This window comes from Lepisma saccharinum, chromosome 4, assembly GCF_977018435.1.
Source record: "Lepisma saccharinum chromosome 4, izLepSacc3.1, whole genome shotgun sequence".
Classification (NCBI taxonomy): Eukaryota; Metazoa; Arthropoda; class Insecta; order Zygentoma; family Lepismatidae; genus Lepisma; species Lepisma saccharinum.
Window position 1 is genome coordinate 87,430,192 of NC_139232.1, and position 21,143 is coordinate 87,451,334.

Below are 21,143 nucleotides of genomic sequence, written 5' to 3' on the forward strand. Positions count from 1 at the left end.
TTCAAATTATCCGTTTCAGATGAAACGGATAGTCCGGGTGCAAGATTTGTAGAAGATCTGTACAGTGAAATCCGAAAATGACGAATAAAATAATATATGGATAGGCCGTAAACCATCGATAAAACTGTCAGGATAATGCACACATTCGGATATTCGGATAATTCGAATATCCGGATAATTAAGAATATCCGGACAAAATTTTATCCGGATTTGGCCATCTCTATGGAAGAAGGGGGGATGAGGAGGTAAGACCCCATGCATTCATATTTTTTGTTCATTTGTGGAAGGATGTGTTGCTCTCATGTAATCATTTGTTTAGAGGCTTGATGAACCCTAGAACCACTCTGGAAAAAATAAACTTGAAATCATCCAGTTCGGAAATCTAACACTTGGCAGGGGCGAATCAAATGCAGGGGTTGAATGGTCTGTAGTCCCCCGCCAATGTAAGAACAGAAAAAAAGGAAAATTTTGAGAAAAACGGGTAAATTGTATGCAATTTACAGGACAGAATGATATTAATACGATACTTCTTTGGGTCAAAACTTTCGTCTGCAAACATTCATGCAAGACTTTGCCAATGCAGTGAAAAAAAATGATCATTCTACAACTACTTGGTCTTTAAGAGCGAAATATCCGTGTCTCAGTAAGATGTACGTGAGTAAACCAAAGGGATCCGAAACACTGACGTCATCAGTAGGATAGGAAAGGAAAGTCGCCCCTACAACCTTGCAACAGACACATTGGTCGAGCGGTTGACCTATTTGGTGGAGTGGTCCTCAGCGCGTTACAACGCCAGGGGACCCGTGTTCGAATCCCGGTTAAAACATGGATATTTGCGTTTGTCCTCAATGAGAAAAACAGACAACTGATTAAAAACGTATGTGAAAAACTGCAAAAGGAGAATGATGGGGGAAACTACCGCTTAGGGCACGTTAAATTGTCGACTTTGGGTCCCGCACCCCGGATTCGAATCCCGGCCTGGATGTTCTTTTGTGAATGTCCCTTCAAAGCTTCCATGTAATCTTCACTCATCCATCGTCGCGATTAGCTCAAAGCTACATACAATAACAAAAACGACCACAGCTGCCCTGAAACCAAATCGTGGTAGTCTGGTCATTGTTTCTAGTCACTGGCGTACCCAGGATTCTTTCCGGGGGGGGGCTGGAATTGTAGAGATGGATATATATATATATAGCTGTTTTCGTACATAATCATTTCGTATAATTTTCGAATATTTAGAACTTTCTACTCTCAAAAATTGTGATCGGAAGTTACTTTAAGGGATATTTGCATTTACCTCTATGGTTTTACCCTAGTTCAGCACTGCCTTTATTTGAAAATTGGATTTCTCAATTAGTAGTGGTATTGGTACTACGGAGAGGACAGAATTTTTCAGAAAGGATGAGCCCCTCTCATGCAGATTTGGCTACACTTAAAACTTGCTCAACATGCTCATATGAGTTTTTTGCTTAAGTGTAGCACCCTGCCTAACCCAAGGATTTTGGAAAAATGCCCCTCGGGAATTTTTCAGAAAAGAAGAGCTCTCTCATGCAGTTTTGGCCACGCTTAAAACTTGCTCAACATGTCCATATGAGCTTTTTGCTCTAGTGTAGCACCCTGCCTAACCCAAGAGTTTTGTAAAAATGCTCTTCGGAAAGTATGAACCCCCCTCAGATTGATTTGCCTATATTTACAAAAATTGCATCAGCCAGATTTTTGTCCATAAGCTTGTTAAAAATTGATATTATTTTGGATTTATTTCAAATTAGGCCAAAAACCTACACACATAAACATATACCCCCCCCTCTCCTCTCACACACACACACACACATATACCCACATGCACACGCACGTGCAATGCAAGAGCTCTTGCATCATGCTGTGCAACAAATTATGATGCAAGAGCTATTGCATCATGCTGTGCAACAAATTATTATCCAATGAGTATATAAAGAGATTTTGCATTGCATCAGCCAGTATTGTGAGAGTGGTTGAGAAGTGCAGATGTGCTGTTATAGTGCTTCTCATACTTACTGTTTTATTCTGGTATATTGAACAATATTTTGCCTGTTATTTGTCACATCCAGCTTGTTTTGTTGCAATCCACACATATTTAGGGTCAGGCTCTCCCAGCCTGTTATACAAAAATCAATACATAACAAGGCTATTGCTAGACGCGCATGTCTGTGCAGGCATTTGCGGACGGCCAGTGTGAATCAATATTTATTCTTTTTTCCCACTTGTAGGCTATTGGCTTTACAACCTGTCATAAGATAGGCATAGAGTTTTGATTTAAAAACCCAAAAAATTATATAATAAAACCGAAGATAAAAATTATTAATAATATTAATATTAATAATATTAAGTATATACACTAAATATACAAATCATACAGTTGAACCTAACTGTTAAGTATAAAATTTTGAATTGAAGCCCAGAATAAACAACGAGAAAAAATGCCAAATCAAAAATATTGTGACCAATGCAATAAGAATATATCCAGCCCTAATTGGGCCAAGCACCAAAAGATTTGTAACCCGGACAAATACAGAACTCCCACAATAACATGCCCCAAATGCCATAAAAAATATAACATGCAATACTTCACATATACACATAAAGATACTTGCTCTGCACAGTCATCAACACAACCATCCACATCTGGTCTGAAAAGGAAGCATGAAGTACCTGTTAATGCTGGACCTGCAAAACAGCCATGCTATGCACCCATCCATAGCAGTTTTAATAGCCAATTAAGAGATTACCAGTTTGTATCAGAGCCAAGATGTGGCATTGAGAATTTTTTGAACAGTATAAATCCTGATGTGCAGGCAATTCTAAAAGCACAAAATGGCTCTTATAAACTGTCCCTCAAATTGTATACACAATATAAGAAGCCAAATGGCACAAAATTTACACAGCCCCACATAACAGAAACTGTACCCGTATACTCAAATGCAAATTCGGACAGAATAATAAGCAGTTTGATGGATCAATTGAATATTAAACACTCTGAATTTGCTGGAAAAGAGTCTGGATGGAGCCTATGCGGCTCTCCCCACAAGTTAAATGTTAATATTTCTGAATTCAACCCATTACAAGGATCTACATATCTGCCATTACCTGCCAATATCAAAAACAAAAGAGCCGTGGTTAACATAAAAAATAAAGATGAGAAATGCTTTTTGTGGTGTATTTTAGCTGCTTTGTATCCAGTTTCAAGCCATCCTGAGAGAATAACTTATTACAAACAACATGAACATGATTTTGATGAAGCAATGGAGGGTTTAGAATATCCAATGTCTGTTCAGAATATTGATAAATTTGAAAAAAAGGCCAGGCATATCAATAGCAAGCAATTATCTATTAATGTATTTATTTGTTCCACTGGTCGTGGCAATTGCTTGATAGAACCTCTCAGAATCAGTACATTTGATGATGATTCTGCTGTTCCGATTGATCTGCTCTTAATTGAAGGGGATGGCACATATCATTACACTCTGATACATAATCTTGAGGCTTTAGTGAGAACACAACTAGACAAAACTCATACAATATTCAAGTTGTGCAGAAGATGTTTAACTGTATTTGATGGTAGAAAAATGGTGAAGGGGGTTCGGGAAGTGAATGCAGAAATTGCCAAAAACAAGTTAATTGAGCATCTGAAATACTGTGGCAATCATAAACCTGTTCATATGGTGATGCCTAATCCAAGTGAAAAAGCAAAATTCAATAAGTTTGAAGCCTTGTTGGGGCACCCAGCATATATTGTCTGTGATTTTGAATCAAACGTCAAACCTCTTGCATTCTGCAATCCAGATCCTGAAGAATCTGCAATTACACCATACCAGCTACATGAACCTTCCAGTTTTTGTTATGTTGTTGTACAGGATGGTGTAGCTAGTGAGCCACACTCATACTTGGGACCAGATGCCATCAAAGAATTTGCACATAGAATAGAAAATGAGTGCCGTGACATAGCATCTAACATCTTATTAAAATCAAAACCCATGTTGCCTTTAACAGAAAAACAGATTGAAGATTTCAACAATGCAAAAAAATGCCCGGAATGTGATTCTGAATTTTCAGATACAAATATCAAGGTACATCACCATTCTCATACAGATGGTAAATTCTTAATGGCCCTGTGTAAAAGCTGTAATATTAAGATCAAGAGACCAAGATTTGTCCCCATATTTTGCCATGGAGCATCCAATTATGATTTCCATCATCTGATCAGATACGAAGGGTTTGACAAGCAGAATTTAAATATTTTAGCTGAAAATGATGAGAAATATATTGCTATTAGCAAGAAAATTGAAGTTAATGGTGTTCCTATTCACATGAGATTTCTTGATTCATACAGATTTTTATCTGCTAGCCTGGCTACACTGGCCACTCAATTATCTGATGATCAATTCAAAATCACACGTGCTACGTTTCCAAATCAAGACCTGAAATTAATTAGGCGGAAGGGTGTATATCCATATGACTATGTTACAGATTTTTCTAAATTTGATGAGTGTTCTCTGCCACCACAAGAAGAGTTTTACAGCAAAATCAGAGCATCTGGAATCACTGATGAAGATTATCACCATGCCCAATTGATGTGGAACAATTTAAAATGCCAGACATTTGGTGATTATCACATGGCATATTTGAAACTTGATGTGACCCTCTTAGCTGATATATTGCAGGCATTCAGAAAATCTTCTATGCAAAATTATAAACTGGATCCAATATATTTTTACAGTGCCCCGAGCCTAGCATGGGGTGCAACGTTTTTGAACACTAAAATGCAATTGGATCTGATCCAAGATCAAGATATGTACTTGTTTATGGAGAAAGGTATAAGAGGAGGCATGGTGCAATGTTCCCAGAGATATGCCAGAGCAAATAACAAATATATGCCTGATTATGATCCAGCACGGCCATCAAATTTTATACTGTACGTAGATGCAAACAGCCTCTATGGTCATGCCATGATGCAAAAACTGCCATATGCAGGGCTTGAATGGGTTGAAGATTTCAATATTGAGGATCTTCAGGACTTTGATGACAGTGACTATGGCCTCTTCTTAGAGGTTGATCTGACAATTCCTGATGATTTGCACAATAAAATTTCTGATCTGCCCCCAATTCCCGAGGTTAAGTGCTCACCTGGCTCTAAACAGAAGAAGCTCATGATGACTCTGGAACCGAAACAGGATTATGTCATATATTACAAAAACCTCCAGTTCCTGATGAAACATGGTGTTCAAGTGACCAAACTTGGCAAAGTTTTGAAGTTCAGGCACTCACAATGGTTGAAACCATACATTGATACAAATACAGAGCTTCGAACATCTGCAAAGAGCCAATTTGATAAGGGCTTGTTTAAATTGATGGTCAATTCTGTTTATGGCAAAACTATTGAAAATGTCAGAAAACATACCGATGTTAAAATAATTACTGACCCCAGCCTGAGCAAAAAATTGGTTGCAAAGCCTAATTTCAATTATAGAAGAATATATGATGAAAATATGGCTCTTTTCAACATGAAAAAAACAAAGATTAAGTTTGATAAACCTATTTATGTAGGGGCTGTGATATTGGAATTGTCCAAATTACATATGTTAACATTCTATTATGATGTGTTGAAGCCTATTTATGGTGATAATATAAAACTGTTGTACATGGACACGGATAGTTTTATTCTTGATATTCAGACAGAAGATGTTTATCAAGATATGTCACAGCCTGAATTGTTTCAATATTTTGATACCAGTGAACATACAAAAATTCAACCCCACAACAAAAAGGTGCCTGGCAAGTTAAAAGATGAGACACTTGGTGATGTTATTGTGGAATTTGCTGGGTTAAGTGCCAAGGTGTATAGTTTTAAAACATGTAGTGGTGTTGCTGCCAAAAAGGCCAAGGGCATTGGCAGAGTAACTGTTGAAAAAGAGCTTGAAATTGAAGATTATAAAAATTGTCTCAAATCCCAGAGTACAATCAAAACATCAGAATCCAGAATCCAGAGTATGGATCACTTATTGACTAGCAATATTGTAAGAAAAGTGGCTCTGGCCCCACATGATGATAAGAGATGCATTTTATCATGTGGCATACATACTCTACCATGGGGTCATTGTGATTTGAAAAATGGCAATCAATGCCCAATTCCAGAGCATGATTTGAAATAAATAAACATGCCCATGAACTTATTTGGGTTCAAAAAACAGGTTATTATGGACCTGCCAACACCACAACCCTCTCCTGATATGCTGTCTAAACTGAGTGGCTTGTTAATTATTCATCTGAACAGCATACTTACAGATATTGATGATAAAACAGGCAAAACATTGTACATATTTAACAATAATTTAAATTATTACCAATTACCTGTATGTGGGCAATTGCAATTTATTACAACCCCTGAGGGTGATGTTAAAATTTCAGTAGGGAGAAATATTTACAGAATTAAGCACTCAAACATGATTTCTGGCACTGTTTATACTGTTTCTGCTGGTGACTGCTTATATATTGAGGTCCCTGGATCTTATGACAAGCTTATACCCTTATTTATAGAATTAAGAATCAGATACTCTATAATAAATAACCACTAAAACAAAAATGCCTAATGATATTTTTGGCCATACAAGACATGAAGATCACAGTGATGAGATTTTGATGCTTGATGTCAGAGTCAAGAAATTAAGAAGTGATTTACAAGCTTTACAAACTACACTCAATGCCAGTCTTCAAATAGAAATTACAAATTTGCAATCACAATGCATGGACCCTCTTCTTAAAATTGATTCTGAACTCAAATTGCTGCTTCAGAAATATACTGACCTGGCCACATTGGATAATTTTCAAAGTTTGGAAGAAGCTGTAGCAGCTCTTCAAGCCAAATTTAAGACCCAGGCCACCAATTCTGAGCAATTGAAACAACAATTAGAGGAGCAGATTAATAATGTCCAGGCACAGCTCCAAACAATTGTCAAAAGCATAAAATCACAAGAAGATTTTGATCTAGTGATTTCCACTCTAAAGGAACAGATTCAGTCACTCCAGATACCTAATCTGGACCCTCTGAACAATGCCATAGCCGAGGTTAAAGAAAAAATTGAGACACTTGAAAATTTTATGAACAATTTGCCATCTTCTGATGCTTTGAATGCAATAACTCGGAGTGTTGCCAATATTAAGCTGCAACTTGAAACATATGAAGATTTTGGAAAAATTCAAAGTTCCATAACTCATCTTGAAGGTACAATAGCAGCAGTGCAAAATGATTTGGCAAATGTACTAGAATCCCGATTGCCTGGGATTGTAGATACACTTGTCAGTGTCCAGCAACAAATCACAAAACTTGAAAACCTCAACACTGAATCTGAACTATCTCATTTTCATCATTTGATCGATGATATCCAAACAAAGCTTGAAATTTTACAACAATCAACACCCTCTCAGGCAGATATAGCCCTGCTCCAAAATGCTATGCAAAATGTGGCTGATGCTTCTGAATTAAACAATGTAAAACTGGCACTTGAATCTTTGCAAAATACAGTATCAAATTTGCCCACATCACAGGAACTTAAAAATATTAAGAGAGCTGTGAATCGCATATTGAAATCAGAAGATATCAAGAATATCCAGGCAGAGATCAAACATCTCACTCAGACAGTGGCCACTCTACCAACAAATCAACATATTAATGAATTGCATGCCCTATTTGAGGATATCAGAAGACAGGTCCATGATCTTACTGCTCAAAATTCAAAATTGGCAATTGTTGAAAATTTGCAACAAATTGTAGCTAATATCAAGGAACAGCTAGGGACCATGGAATCCAATCAAGCAAATGCTCTGTCTGTTTTTGCCACACAGCTTCAAGAAATTGTGCAACAATACAAAAAACTTGCTATTGACATAAGAATCAAGCCGGGGCACGAAGAGATTGTTAGGACCATCAATGAGCATCTTGAATCTGTAACAAGCAGATTGCTCACAGCAGAAAAGGAAATAACAGGCATAATCGAGAATCCAAAACATTCAGTAATTCTTGAATTGTATAGCATCCCCAACAAAGAATATGATTCTCCATTTACACCAGGTGGCAAAATATATATGCTGTCCCCTGCACAATTTTATTACCAGTTTTTTGTTGGGGGCACATTGAGACCAATCAAGATCAAATATTGGCTTCAGCCACAGGCACACCACTACCCCACCTTATCAATAACAAATGCTGAGAACAAAGTGAAAATCACCAGTGTAGAGTTAGAGGATTTTACAGATCCCAATACATTAGAAACAGCCTATGCTGAAGATGATGGCTCTTTGGAATTTAAAATACAAATAGGGGACAAATTATATTTAGAAAATCCTGTAGTTTCAGCTGCTGAACACCCTATAGTTGCAATATTCTTGTTTACATATTATGTCTAGAAAAATTATTGTTGATGAATTACACAGACAGGCCAGACATAATTTTAAGAGACTCCCAGTAGTCACAAAGGGCATAGATGATTTATGGCAGAGCGACTTGATTGAAATAGCAAGTGGGCAGTTGAAAAACTTAGACAAAATCAACAAGGGCTACAAGTATCTACTCACTGTCATAGACACATTTTCAAAATTTGCCTGGGCTCTGCCACTTAAATCCAAGACTGGAAAATGTGTTACAGAAGCCTTCAGGACAATCATCAATCAGAGTGGAAGATCCCCGCGCTATTTGCAAACAGATAATGGCAAAGAATTTTATAATTCTGTGTTTCAACAATTTATTAAAAGCCAGGCAATAAAACATTATTCGAGTTACAGTGACCTCAAGGCCTCAATTGTAGAGAGATTCAACAGAACCTTAAAAAATCTTATGTATAAACAATTCACACTTCAAGGTAATTATAAATGGCTTAATATTCTTCCAGAACTTCTACATAAATATAACAATTCTGTCCATTCCACAATCAACATGAAACCCTCTGAAGTAACTTCATCTGATGAGCAAAAATTGATCAGCACTGTTTATTATCCTAGATACCAGCCAACAATAAGAAAGGCCAAATACAAGATTGGTGATCAAGTAAGAATCAGCAAATATAAGCACTTATTCAAAAGAGGTTTTACAAGAAACTGGAGCACTGAATTATTTACAGTGGTTCAAGTTAAACCTGGGACCCTTAACACATATATAATAAAGGATCACCGAGGAGAAATTCTCAAAGGCAGGTTCTATGAACAAGAGCTCAACAAAACTAAGCAGCCTGACACATATCTCATAGAAAAAACCATCCGCAGAAAAGGCAACAAGTTACTTGTCAAATGGCTAGGTCATCCGGAAAACAGCTGGATCGATGCAAACAAAATAATAATATGAGCACCTGGGATGTTATAAAAAGACTGCCAGAACCTGAACACTAGAATAGGAGAAATGGCAAGTTGCTGCCTGAAAATATTAGGTGTCTTATTGTTGGGCCATCTGCTTGTGGTAAAACTACACTAATGGTTGATAATTTTTTATTGGCACCCAACTGGTTAGACTGGAAAAACAGGCACTTGTATATCTTCTCTAAGAGCTTGGAACAATTAAAATATCAACAGTTGATGAAGCTATATGATGGACTGGATATTGCTAATTTTGAACCAGATGTTAAGCCACTTCATGAATGTCTCGATAATTCTGTTGTTGTGTTTGATGACATTATACTGGATAATCAAAACAAGGTTAGAAACTTTTTACACAGGGCCGGCACAAAAACATTGATTGCTTCTACCTGGCACAGACTTTTTCAAAAATACCCAAGCAGCTGATCCGAGACAATAGCAATTTTATATGTGTGTTTCATCAAGACCATACTAACCTCAAACACATACATGATGAATATGTAGGTGGGGACTTGAGCTACAATGATTTTTCCAAGTTTTGCAGCAGGTGCTGGAACCAGGACAGTTATGGGTTTGTCACAATTGATATGACAAGAACACCCAATAGTGGCAAATACAGAAATAAAATCAACAATTTTCTAGATATTGAAATATAAATAAATAAACATGAAAAGGCCAATAATTGATGATCTTAAGTTAAGAGATTATCTTGTAAAAAGATTTAAGGGATGGAAATCAGAGAACCGGGGAATTTATGAAAAACACAAACAAGCAGAACAGCCCATAATTGACGCTATTAGTGAATTAGGTAAAAATATCAAAACTGTTACAGAGCAAAATCAAAGTTTGATCACAGAGCTTGTACCTGTAGCTGCAAGGAACATATTAGATTATCCATTTACTCCACTTTCCAGTATTCATACACCTAGTCCTGTTGCTCCTCGAAGAATTGAAGCTAGTCAGGATCCTATTGAATTGGGTCTTCTTGCACAAAAATATTTAACCACACCTAAAGACAATAAAGATGAGGTTTTTGGCTTATATGCTGACACAGAGAGTGATGGCAGCATCATTCATAGAATTGGCAATTTCAGAGTAACTTTTATGGGGGATGATCTGATTGTTTATTCAGAATCTCGTCTCGGAGAAAAAGGTGCTTTTGTTAAGTACCCCGGCACACCTGGATTGTGGGAACTGATGACTAGGAAAAGGCCTGGCAGCTATACGGATCAAGATTATGATTATTATAAAGAAATATTAATAAAATCAGATGCTCTATACCAGAACAATGATCCCACACAAAAAAGAGTCAAGTCGAGCAGTGGGGCAAAATACAATAATTTAATCAAGCCCATATGGTCACAAATCAAGACAGGTAGTGGAATCAAACAATACAACACCCTGCCTAAAGAATTTGTGTGGGTTGATGATGTCAGGAAACTTGTAGATAGGTTATTGGTGATAGCTGGGGAGGAAAATGCTGGGAACCACAATTTTTACAATGAAAAGGTTGGAATTATGGACATGATAAGCACCAAATTGTCTAATTTTATAGTAAATGACACTAAGGGGATTGGATATCTCATAAAAATTATTAATACTCTACCACCTAAATTTTGGAATATTTCTGAGGGTCGGGGGTTGGTTAATGACATTATAAACAAGCTGCCATTTGAACTACATATTCCAGGTTATCAGTATTGTGGTCCAGGCACAAAATTGGATCATAGGTTAAACAGAGGTGATCCTGGTGTCAATCCCCTAGATGCTGCTTGTAGAGACCATGATATAGCATACAACACACATTCTGATCTTGACAAAAGACATGTTGCAGACAAGAAATTAGAAGAGGCTGCATTTGGTAGATTTGTAAGCAAAGATGCTTCTTTAAGTGAAAAAATATCAGCATTGGGAACCACCATAGCTATGAGCACCAAACAAAAACTGGGGTGGGGGTTGTGAATATATATATAATAAACCTAGGATGAAGGCCAAGGGTGTTATGTATCAGGTACCTTATGCAGGTCTCAAATCTCTTAAAACTATTGACAGTCTTTTGACCAAAAAGCAGCGCAAGAAAAAAAATTCTTGTATTGCAAAGGGGCATGGTATGAAATTGTTACTTAGTACCCCCCAATTAAAAAAATTACAACAATCTAGGAAAAAATTACATGTGGGGGGATTCATATTTACCATCCCTGCCATCTTAGCTGCTTTGGGGGCTGTGGGGAGCTTGGCGGGGGGATCAGCCGCCATAGCAAAAACAGTAATAGATGCCAAGAAGAATAGGGCAGAATTAGATGAGCAGAGGCGCCATAACCTGGCCATTGAGAAACAAGGCAAAGGTGTTAAGAGAGCCATGAATAAGTTTAAAAAAAACAAGAGCCGCTTACAAACCAAGATATTGAAGCTTTAATCAAGCCACTGGGCATCAAACATTTTAGAGGTGTGTACATGTCTGATTCTTTACCAGAGCAACCACTCAACAAAGAGTGTGGCATTGTTAATTTGGATAAGTTCAAAAACCAGGGCACTCACTGGATTTGCTATCTTAAATATTTAAAAGATGAGGCATTTGTGTTTGATTCATTTGGAGGTGTTCCACCTGAAAATTTAGTAAAATATTTAAAATCAGCTAATCTTTATTACAATAATGCCCGTATTCAAAACTTCAAAGATGTTAATTACGGACATTTGTGTTTATCAGTTCTTAGATATATGTCTCAAATAAATAAACCATCAATTGAAAATTTTCAAAAAGCCTTGTGGTATTTAAAACATCATGGGGGTATTCCATCTCACCAGCCAAAATTCAATATTGAAACTCAAATTGCATGATGACATAGTGTATCCCAAAACAATAGCCCTCAGAGCATTTTATGGCATGTACTTGATCCCCAATATTACACACCACAACAACACAATTGCTGTAGGGGATGAAAAAATTGTCATCACTCCAGGGCAATATAATCTGTCCACTCTAAATGCTCAATTACCCAGAGGTATAGTGTTAAGTCAAAATTCTGTCACTCACAGAGTAGAAATTGTATCTGCCACAGAAACAGTGCATCTGGGTACTATAGGAGAGCTGTTAGGATTTGAGAACAACACAAAACTTGAACCAGGCATCAAACACACTGCTATGAATATACCTAAATTCTTAGCCATAGAGACTCTGAATATTCACTGTAATGTGGCTGAGGGTATGATCACCAAATCAAATGGCATAGGCACTCACAAACAAACTGGCATCATTGCAACATTCAAACCTAATTCTGAATTCATGGAGCCCATCATCTACACTCCATCCCCAACATTATATTTTCCTGTGTGCCACAATAGAATAGATTACATCGAATTGATGGTCACTAACGAAAAAGAAGAATTAGTTGATTTTGCTGGAGCCACAACAACTGCAATCATAGAGATTAATATTTAAATAAAAATACATACAATGGAAAATATTGAGAGTTATGAGCTGCAGTCATTCCCTCCAAACAGGAGGACATTTGCAAATTTAAATCAACCCAACACAGAGATTGAGGTTGATCTTGATGTGGGGGATGGATTTATACACCCTCACAGAGCAGATCTATACATCAAATTTGATGTTGTAAAACTCGATGGTACAGATTATCCGGCAAATTCAAATATAAGACTTGTAGACAATTTTGTGCCGCATCTATTCTCTGAAATTGAGGTCAGAAAACATGGCGTTGTTATAAACAGAGTGGATTATCCCGGCATTACCTCCACAGCTTTGGCCACATTAAAATTATCCAAAACCGAGGCTTCTTACTACAAAATAGGTGGATTTGAGGCTGGTGAGAAAATATTATCTAAAAATCACACAGTGCTGTTCCCCATGCGCCTGTTGCCAGGATTCTTCTCAGATTACAAAGATATTATGTGGAAGGGGGGTTGAAGAATCACATTTAGAAGAGCTGCCAATGATAATAATGCATTGATGAGGTACAGTGCAATAAACTCTACAGGGGAAGCTCTGCCTAATACCTTACCAGATGCAGGCAAATGCCTTATTCAGACTATGGAGTTAAGAATCCCTGTTGTTGAATATGAGGCCAGTTATGCTCTTAAACACAAAGCTGATATAATAAAAAATCCACAAATTTCTCTGCAATTTTATACATATCAATGCGTACAGAAGCCCGCATCTGGTTCTTATTATGAGTTTGATGCTACAAATTCATTCTCCAGTATTCAATATGACATGCCTGATTTTGTAGTGGTACTGTTTCAGACTGGGAGACACAACAATCAGGAAAAAAATTCAAGTAAATTTGATAACTGCAACATCAAGAACATATATCTTAAAAATGGCAGAAATGAGGTCTTTCCTAGAGAAAATTACAATTTAGACATGTCCAAGGATGATTTCCTCAAATTATATGAGGCTTTTTCGGCATTCAAAAGGGTCACTACTGGCAATACTGACATGTATTACACACCAGATGAATTCAAAGCACAGAGACCCATGTTTGTCATCAACACTTCAAAAAGGAAACAAGTTGTGGTGAATGACAGGACAAACATTAAAATTATCTGTGAATTCCATGAGGCATTACCTGATGACACCATATGTAGTGTTATTCTCATAGGTGAAAAATCATATGTTTATGATGTAAGAAATGAAAGAGTCACGGAGCAATTCTAGTAGTCCGATTCAAATATAGAGCCCTTTGAATAATAATACCAACACTTTGCCGTCAGTTACCTACCTATATCACCTCTGCTCGTGGCAGAAAAGCTTTTACCTACCCCCAAATTTAACAACACATCTGCCAAAAGTTTAAATACAGGAATTTGCAAGTTCTGCGACATGACCGAACCTAAATACAATTCAGTTTGTACGACAAATATCCAGAAGGAATTTCCTCAATATGATAGATGGTAAGTAATTTTCCATGACAGTGTAGATAAGAATTTCTCTTTGAGTCTGATGATAAATGACATGTAATTTCCCTCGGAAAAGACACAGAACAGGTTATGTCAAATAGATATAATCTCCCAGGCATACAGACTTTGATGATAAATAATATGTTATTTCTCTATGAAAAGACACAATATAGATTATATCTATTAGCTTACAACTCCCGGGCATACAAATAATTTATTGCTGGCCGAAACATGGGACTGATCAAAAGATTATAAAAACATGGGAGCATATTTGTTTCGCTCTTTTCCCGTTGTATTGGTCGGGCAGTTGTTTACGCACAACTCAAGAAGCAAAAATCAATACATAACAAGGTCATTGCTAGACTAGAGGGGCTCTGCATATAAATAAAAAAATTGAACCTGGTATCCAATTGAACTTAAACCTGAAGTAAATATGTATAGGTGGGTATGGATACAAGTTTATAGACAAAAATCTGGCTGATGCAATTTTTGTAAATATAGGCAAATCAATCTGAGGGGGTTCATACTTTCCGAAGAGCATTTTTACAAAACTCTTGGGTTAGGCAGGGTGCTACACTAGAGCAAAAAGCTCATATGGACATGTTGAGCAAGTTTTAAGCATGGCCAAAACTGCATGAGAGAGCTCTTCTTTTCTGAAAAATTCCCGAGGGGCATTTTTCCAAAATCCTTGGGTTAGGCAGGGTGCTACACTAGAGCAAAAAACTCATATGGGCATGTTGAGCAAGTTTTAAGTGTGGCCAAAACTGCATGAGAGGGGCTCATCCTTTCTGAAAAATTCTGTCCTCTCCGTAGTACCAATACCACTACTCTCAAAGTTTCGGAGGGAGCTGTAGCCCCATCAGCCCCCCTCTGCGTACGCCAGTGTTTTTTGACGCATCTACCTCGTTTTACCACAAGAAGCAGCGGCGGATAAAGAAGACCTCAGCAATGGAAAGAGGCGGAGAAGTGGAAAAAACCGGCAAAAAGACTGAATTAATGAACACGATGAAACAGTGGAGTCAAGAACCTCCGATAGAGGTCTCCCTAAACGCTCATGAAGATTAAACGCAGACATTTGCTTTAAACAACCGCCTGGAAGCCAAGCCGTACAACGAAACAAGCAGTAATTGAGGCTAGTTTTTTAATTTTACTCCAGTCCTCTCCTGCTTTGTTACTTAGCTGCCCCTTCCATACTCACAACCGCAATTCTCCGTGGTTAAATCGAATTAAGCCGCTGTGTAGGCGCTCGCTTTTTTTACAATTGGATCGTGTGTGGGTGCAATTCCGAGTTTATAATACCCAGCCCACACGTTCTGCAGAGAGCAACGCACAGATCAATACCAACTGGTTAATTAAAACAAGAGGTTGTCGTGGTGGACTTGCTTCGAGAATTTGCAAGTATACTAAAATCTTCCTACAGTTAGGCGTTGGCAAGATTCATGTGGGAAAGAGAATTGACGAAAATGTCTTTCCTGTCGCCCACACTGGCCGTCAGACGTTTCTGCGTCTGTTATTCTCTTTTAGGGCAATAACCGCCGACAACTACGCTGCAGGGTGGAACATAAAGAGCCAGGTTTCCTACACCCGCAAAGAACTCGGGTGATGCGTCGGCGGCTTCCTCAATCTATAACCATAGCACGACACGTCATGATATAGTATCGAGCTTTTAAATGGTGTGTTGCTCTTTTCGCTTGTTTATGCAGTGTGCAAATTAAATGGGGGGATGCCGCGATCCCCCCACACAAAAGAATTATCCCCGGAAAAAGGAAATTATTTTTATCTCTGCGAGAAATGTTTTTATCCCCCTTAAAGAAAATGGAATTGAAAGTATAATATCGTGTACCACCGCAGGCACGTATCTAGAAATACATTTCGGGGAGAGGTCCGAACCCGGTGTCTCAATAATAATAATAATGTTTAAATTAATATAATTAACTTAAATATTGATTAAAATATGTAAATTTATTAATATTGCATTACTATTATTATTACATGAATACGTAAAGAGATTGTATGATAATACAAATATAACATCATATATTTATTACTTAGCTTGCGTGTAACTAAGGTCGCCAAATTTTGTATAAAAACAAGGAAATTAATGTCAAATAGATAAAGAACTTAATAATAAAAAAGGATTTTTGATCCAGTTGACGAAAAGTAAAGTTCCTGATTAATATTTTATGAATATTATCATAAGTAGTACTTATGTCCTTAGTACTGTCATTTAAAGTCGTATCATTTCAACCTAATCCTTGCTTTCCAAGTTCATAGGGAGTAAATAACCAACGATTATAGTTTAACAAATACTAAAAAGTACATTATGTTATGTACATTTAGTACTTGGTAAGTCTTTCGGGTACCTTCCTCCCTAAATACGTCCTTGTGTACCAGCCCTGAGTACACCAATCTCCATCTAGAATAGAATAGAATTTATTTCAAGTATGAGCCTTTACAGCTGTACATACCATACAACGATGGTTTTTTTTTTTTAGTATAATTTTCCTACACCCTTCCTCTTCTCAGTCTACTTCAACATTCACACTGCTTGGGAGTTCACAAACACTATTTTATTTCAACTCTTTCACTACACTTGCACTGTTACCTGAGTGATTCCTAAATTTTCTCACATTTATTTATTTAGTAGTCCTCCTCCGTAGCCGAGCGTCGACCTCCGTGGCGAAGTGGTTAGCAGAGCGCGCTACAACGCCAGGGGTTCTGGGTTCGAGTCCCGGGTAAGGCATGGGTATTTGTGTTCGTCCAGTTGATAAGAAACAAAGAAAATGTAAGAAATGAAAAGTGTAAAAGTGAGAGAAAGTGTGAATGGTGGGGGATATCTCCGTGTAGGGGGTATTTCCTTTGTTAATAATAAAAAAAAAGCGGGTTAAGGCGTTCACTCGTCTTGAGATCGTTCGCTGCGGGACGGCGTAGGTTCGAATCCGGCTCTGGTCGGAATTTATTAGGCCTACGTATAGGGCCGGTGGCAACCCACCATCGTGAGGAAATTGGGGAGCTCCGAGTGAGTGAGCGTAATCCGGTCGAGACGACCTACTATAACGGCTGGGGATACGTCGGGCTGACCCCCCGACTATTCCAATACTGTTGAAGATGTCCACGCTTAGAGGTGACGAAGGAAAGCGTGGGAGGGAGACCGGCAGTCGGTACGTATGCCTAGGCCCTTCATGGGCTGTTGCGCGACGGATTATTATTATTTATTTAGTAACCCCCCCCCCTCCCTTCATACATTTTCGCTATCCCCCACTGAGCTTCTTTGCTCTCTTTGTCCAGGCATAGTGTAGGAAAGTTCCCAGATTCCTTATTTGCGCCTCTCCCCCCTCCCCCTCGGTCTCTCCCTCCTAATAACGCTTGTCATTATATTCTCAATGTTATCTTCATTTATTTCCCTGATATATTTTTGTCTTGCCTCCCCTGTTTCTTTGCACTGGACGAGAATGTGAAATTTTGTCACGTCTTCACCGCATAACGGGCATTCTACGCTCCCGTCCTCCCGTTTTAGTTTAACTTGTGCCCATCGCCCCAGTCTGAACCAGGCCAATCCTGACCTTTCTTTTGCCCCACACAAATCCACGTAGTTCCTCATTCCCCATTCTCGGTCCGTATCCACTATTTTCGCCGATGTTAATGATATTTTTGCGACGCATTCTGCCAAAATTTTCTGTTTGTTAATGTCTTCCAGTCTGGCATGTATGGCCCCTATCATCTGCACATCAATTCTTCCCTCTATTCCCTCTTCCCACACCCATCCCAGCCCTATACTGTATAATACTGTCCTTATTCTTGCTACCCAATGCCTCCCATTACCCCCCCCCTTCTCTGTGATTGTACACAGAGTTTCTTCAAATGTCCCCCCTCCATGGGGATCAGTTTTGCCCAGTATTTAATGCTCCTCATTTTGGCATCCACTTCCTCTCTTAATTTTCCCATTTCCCTAAGTGTCCCAACTAACCAACCTCAACAAGTCGAGACAACAGCAGACTGTTTTTCCATCAAAGTATTCATGGCATAGTGCTGATGTTTTACACGTATTAAAATGTTCACAAGAAACTTGCAGGAAGGTCAGATGGCCGTTAAATTAGAACTCTGTAATAGAAATTTCGTCAAGTTTTTGGTGTTAATAGTTCGATAGTTATTTTTGTCTATGAGTTTTAGTTGTCTTAGAATGTAAGTACATGTAGTGTTTCTAAATTATGTGTAATTCTTATCATAACAGTTAATGACCTAGATTCGATGTTCTAAGCAGTGTTGTTCAAGGTCCAGGAATTTTATATAAATTCAATTCCGGTCCAGGAGAGAAAATTAGCAAGCGTAAATGGGTTCTGGCCCGTAGAGAACCTTTTTATCTGTAAAGTATTTCAATTCGATCCATGAACCTTTTTTCAGGATGAATTTAAATTCGGTCCAGGAACCATTTTTGAATGAAAAAATACGCAACTTGGACCCAATTTAAATTGTGCGAGAAAAAAAGGTTCCTTTACTGCAGAGGAACCCAATAGAACCCATTAGAAAATTTTGGGTTCATGGGCCTTTAACAACACTATTCTAAGGTACTTAGAACCGCGAAGCAATAGTTTAGTTTACTGACTGGCAACTACAAATTTGCTCAAAAAAAAAAAAAAAAAAAAAAAAACTACCTGCCAAAATTAAATCAGAAAAAAGCCACTAGGTGGGCGGCCTCCGAAAACAAAAAGCTTAATTGGCACAGTGTGTTTAAGTACAGGATCTTTCAATAAAAAGATAACTGAACATGGTGTGTTTTGGATACTTTCAGTTAACTTTTTAATGAAACACCCTATATATGCTTTCTAATCAAATTTTAAAATTTTTACATCTAATGAAAGCACATTTAAAGTATTAACAAAGATACCTTAAGGGCATTTGCAATATAACTCCAATTCAAAAGAAGAACCATTAAAGTTTGTTTAATAGTTAGCGATGAAATTATGATATATTTTAAAGACAACAACAACAATTAAATGCGATGCTGTATTTCAAGATCGCGGCGATTTAGTGTGTGGACTATGTTGACCAGGTGACGTCATTACTTCCGATCGATTTTCTATCGAATTTTCATCGAAGCATAGGGCACGCACAGGTTTCTTTTCTTTTCTTTTCTGTTTACATCTTTTACCGATTACTGCTTATTTGCTAACATTTTGCTCAAGTTTTCAAAGCAAATTCGTTTTCCGCACTACATTATCAACTTCATGTTTTCTTGATGCATCTAGGATACCTTAGGTTAATAACCACAATGAAGATGAATCATTAAGTCATGAGATATATGAGGAAATTGCATCTTGTTCAGTATTACAAGTTAGAACCTTCGGTTCCGCAAAACATTACCGTAAATATAGATGTATTTATCATTTGTAATTCCTGCTAAATTTCAAAGGGATATGATTTAATTTTAAAAATGTTTCATAGATTAACTTGTACTGTTGCCGTCGTTGAAAAATTATGTGTGTACTGTTACTAACTGAATAATATCTTTCAGAATTCACGTAGGCGAAGAAAAAACTTCTATTGACTGATTACATACCTAAATTACCTGAATATTTGTATGAACGAAAGCGCAGCAAATTACTTTTACTTTCATAGAATCTTTTATCACAAACCTTCACAACTGTTATTCTTTTGTAACTATGGCACATTAACGTAATACAACTTATCATAAAGAGATAACAAACGTTATTAAACATCAACGTTAACATTAACATTTGAAGTTTATAAATAAATAATAATTACATTTGTACATTAAAGAAATTAATACAAGAAAAAAATGAACTTGTGCTGTAAGATAGAACAGTCACAAACTATTATATTTTCTGAAAACTTGGATATTTTTAGATCCAAGATTAAATTTGACCGGCTCGTGCTGTGAAGTTTAGCGTACGTGATGCAATCCGCGGGCCCTGTACTTTCATCCGATTCATCATTTAGATCCTCATGGTCGAGATTAATCTAAATAGTACAGATATGAAGTGAGGTAATTTAATAAAGGAAATTACCAAGAAGAGGAGAATTACTAGCCAACAGTGGCCGCTAATGGGTTCCAAAACCAGGGGGGCAAGATTCCAAAACTGGGGGGCAAAGACAGTATAGATAAGATTTAGATAAGATTTAGCATAGTCCCGGGGCAAAAGTGGGGGGGGGGGGGGGCAACTGCCTCCCTTGCCCCCCTAATCGCCACCACTGCTACCCAATCTTGTTTGGAAAGGATGGTAGTTATTGGCAGTGATTTACATACACCCTAAAGACCCTCTCAACAACTCTCTATTAAAATTTTGACAAAGCTGGTCAGCGCTACGAGCCCCATCGTCGCTGTTTTCAGGCCTTTTTATGTAACTACCAACTTATCCTGGCGATGAAATTAGGAGAATCTCACTGGGAATTGAACCCGGGACCGTTTGGTTACACGGGAGCCTCAATTTACCCTTGTACCCCCAGATGTAACATTCTGTATGAAGCCCTGCCATTTGGAGCGAGAGCATATCAACAGCATGTAAATACACTCAATTTTGCATTGCCGCAGTTTGTTAGGACAAAATTGTCTCAATATTGTCAAATCTTCCTCTTGTGGAACATCCAACAACACAATTTCAAGTTCCTTCAGGGTTCACTTTCCTTTCCGATCAAACAAAACAATTATCTCTCTCTCTCTGTTTTTCCAGTTCTTTAAGAAGCAGCGAATAAGGCACGACCTACTGCGTGGGCTTCCTTTCCCGCACATCCAATCAACCTCCCTTCTTTTCTTCCCGGGATTCCTTCTCTCGTCGATGTCATCTCTTCCTGTGGGACAGAGGGAACCCTCGGGACACCACGGCGCACACAGA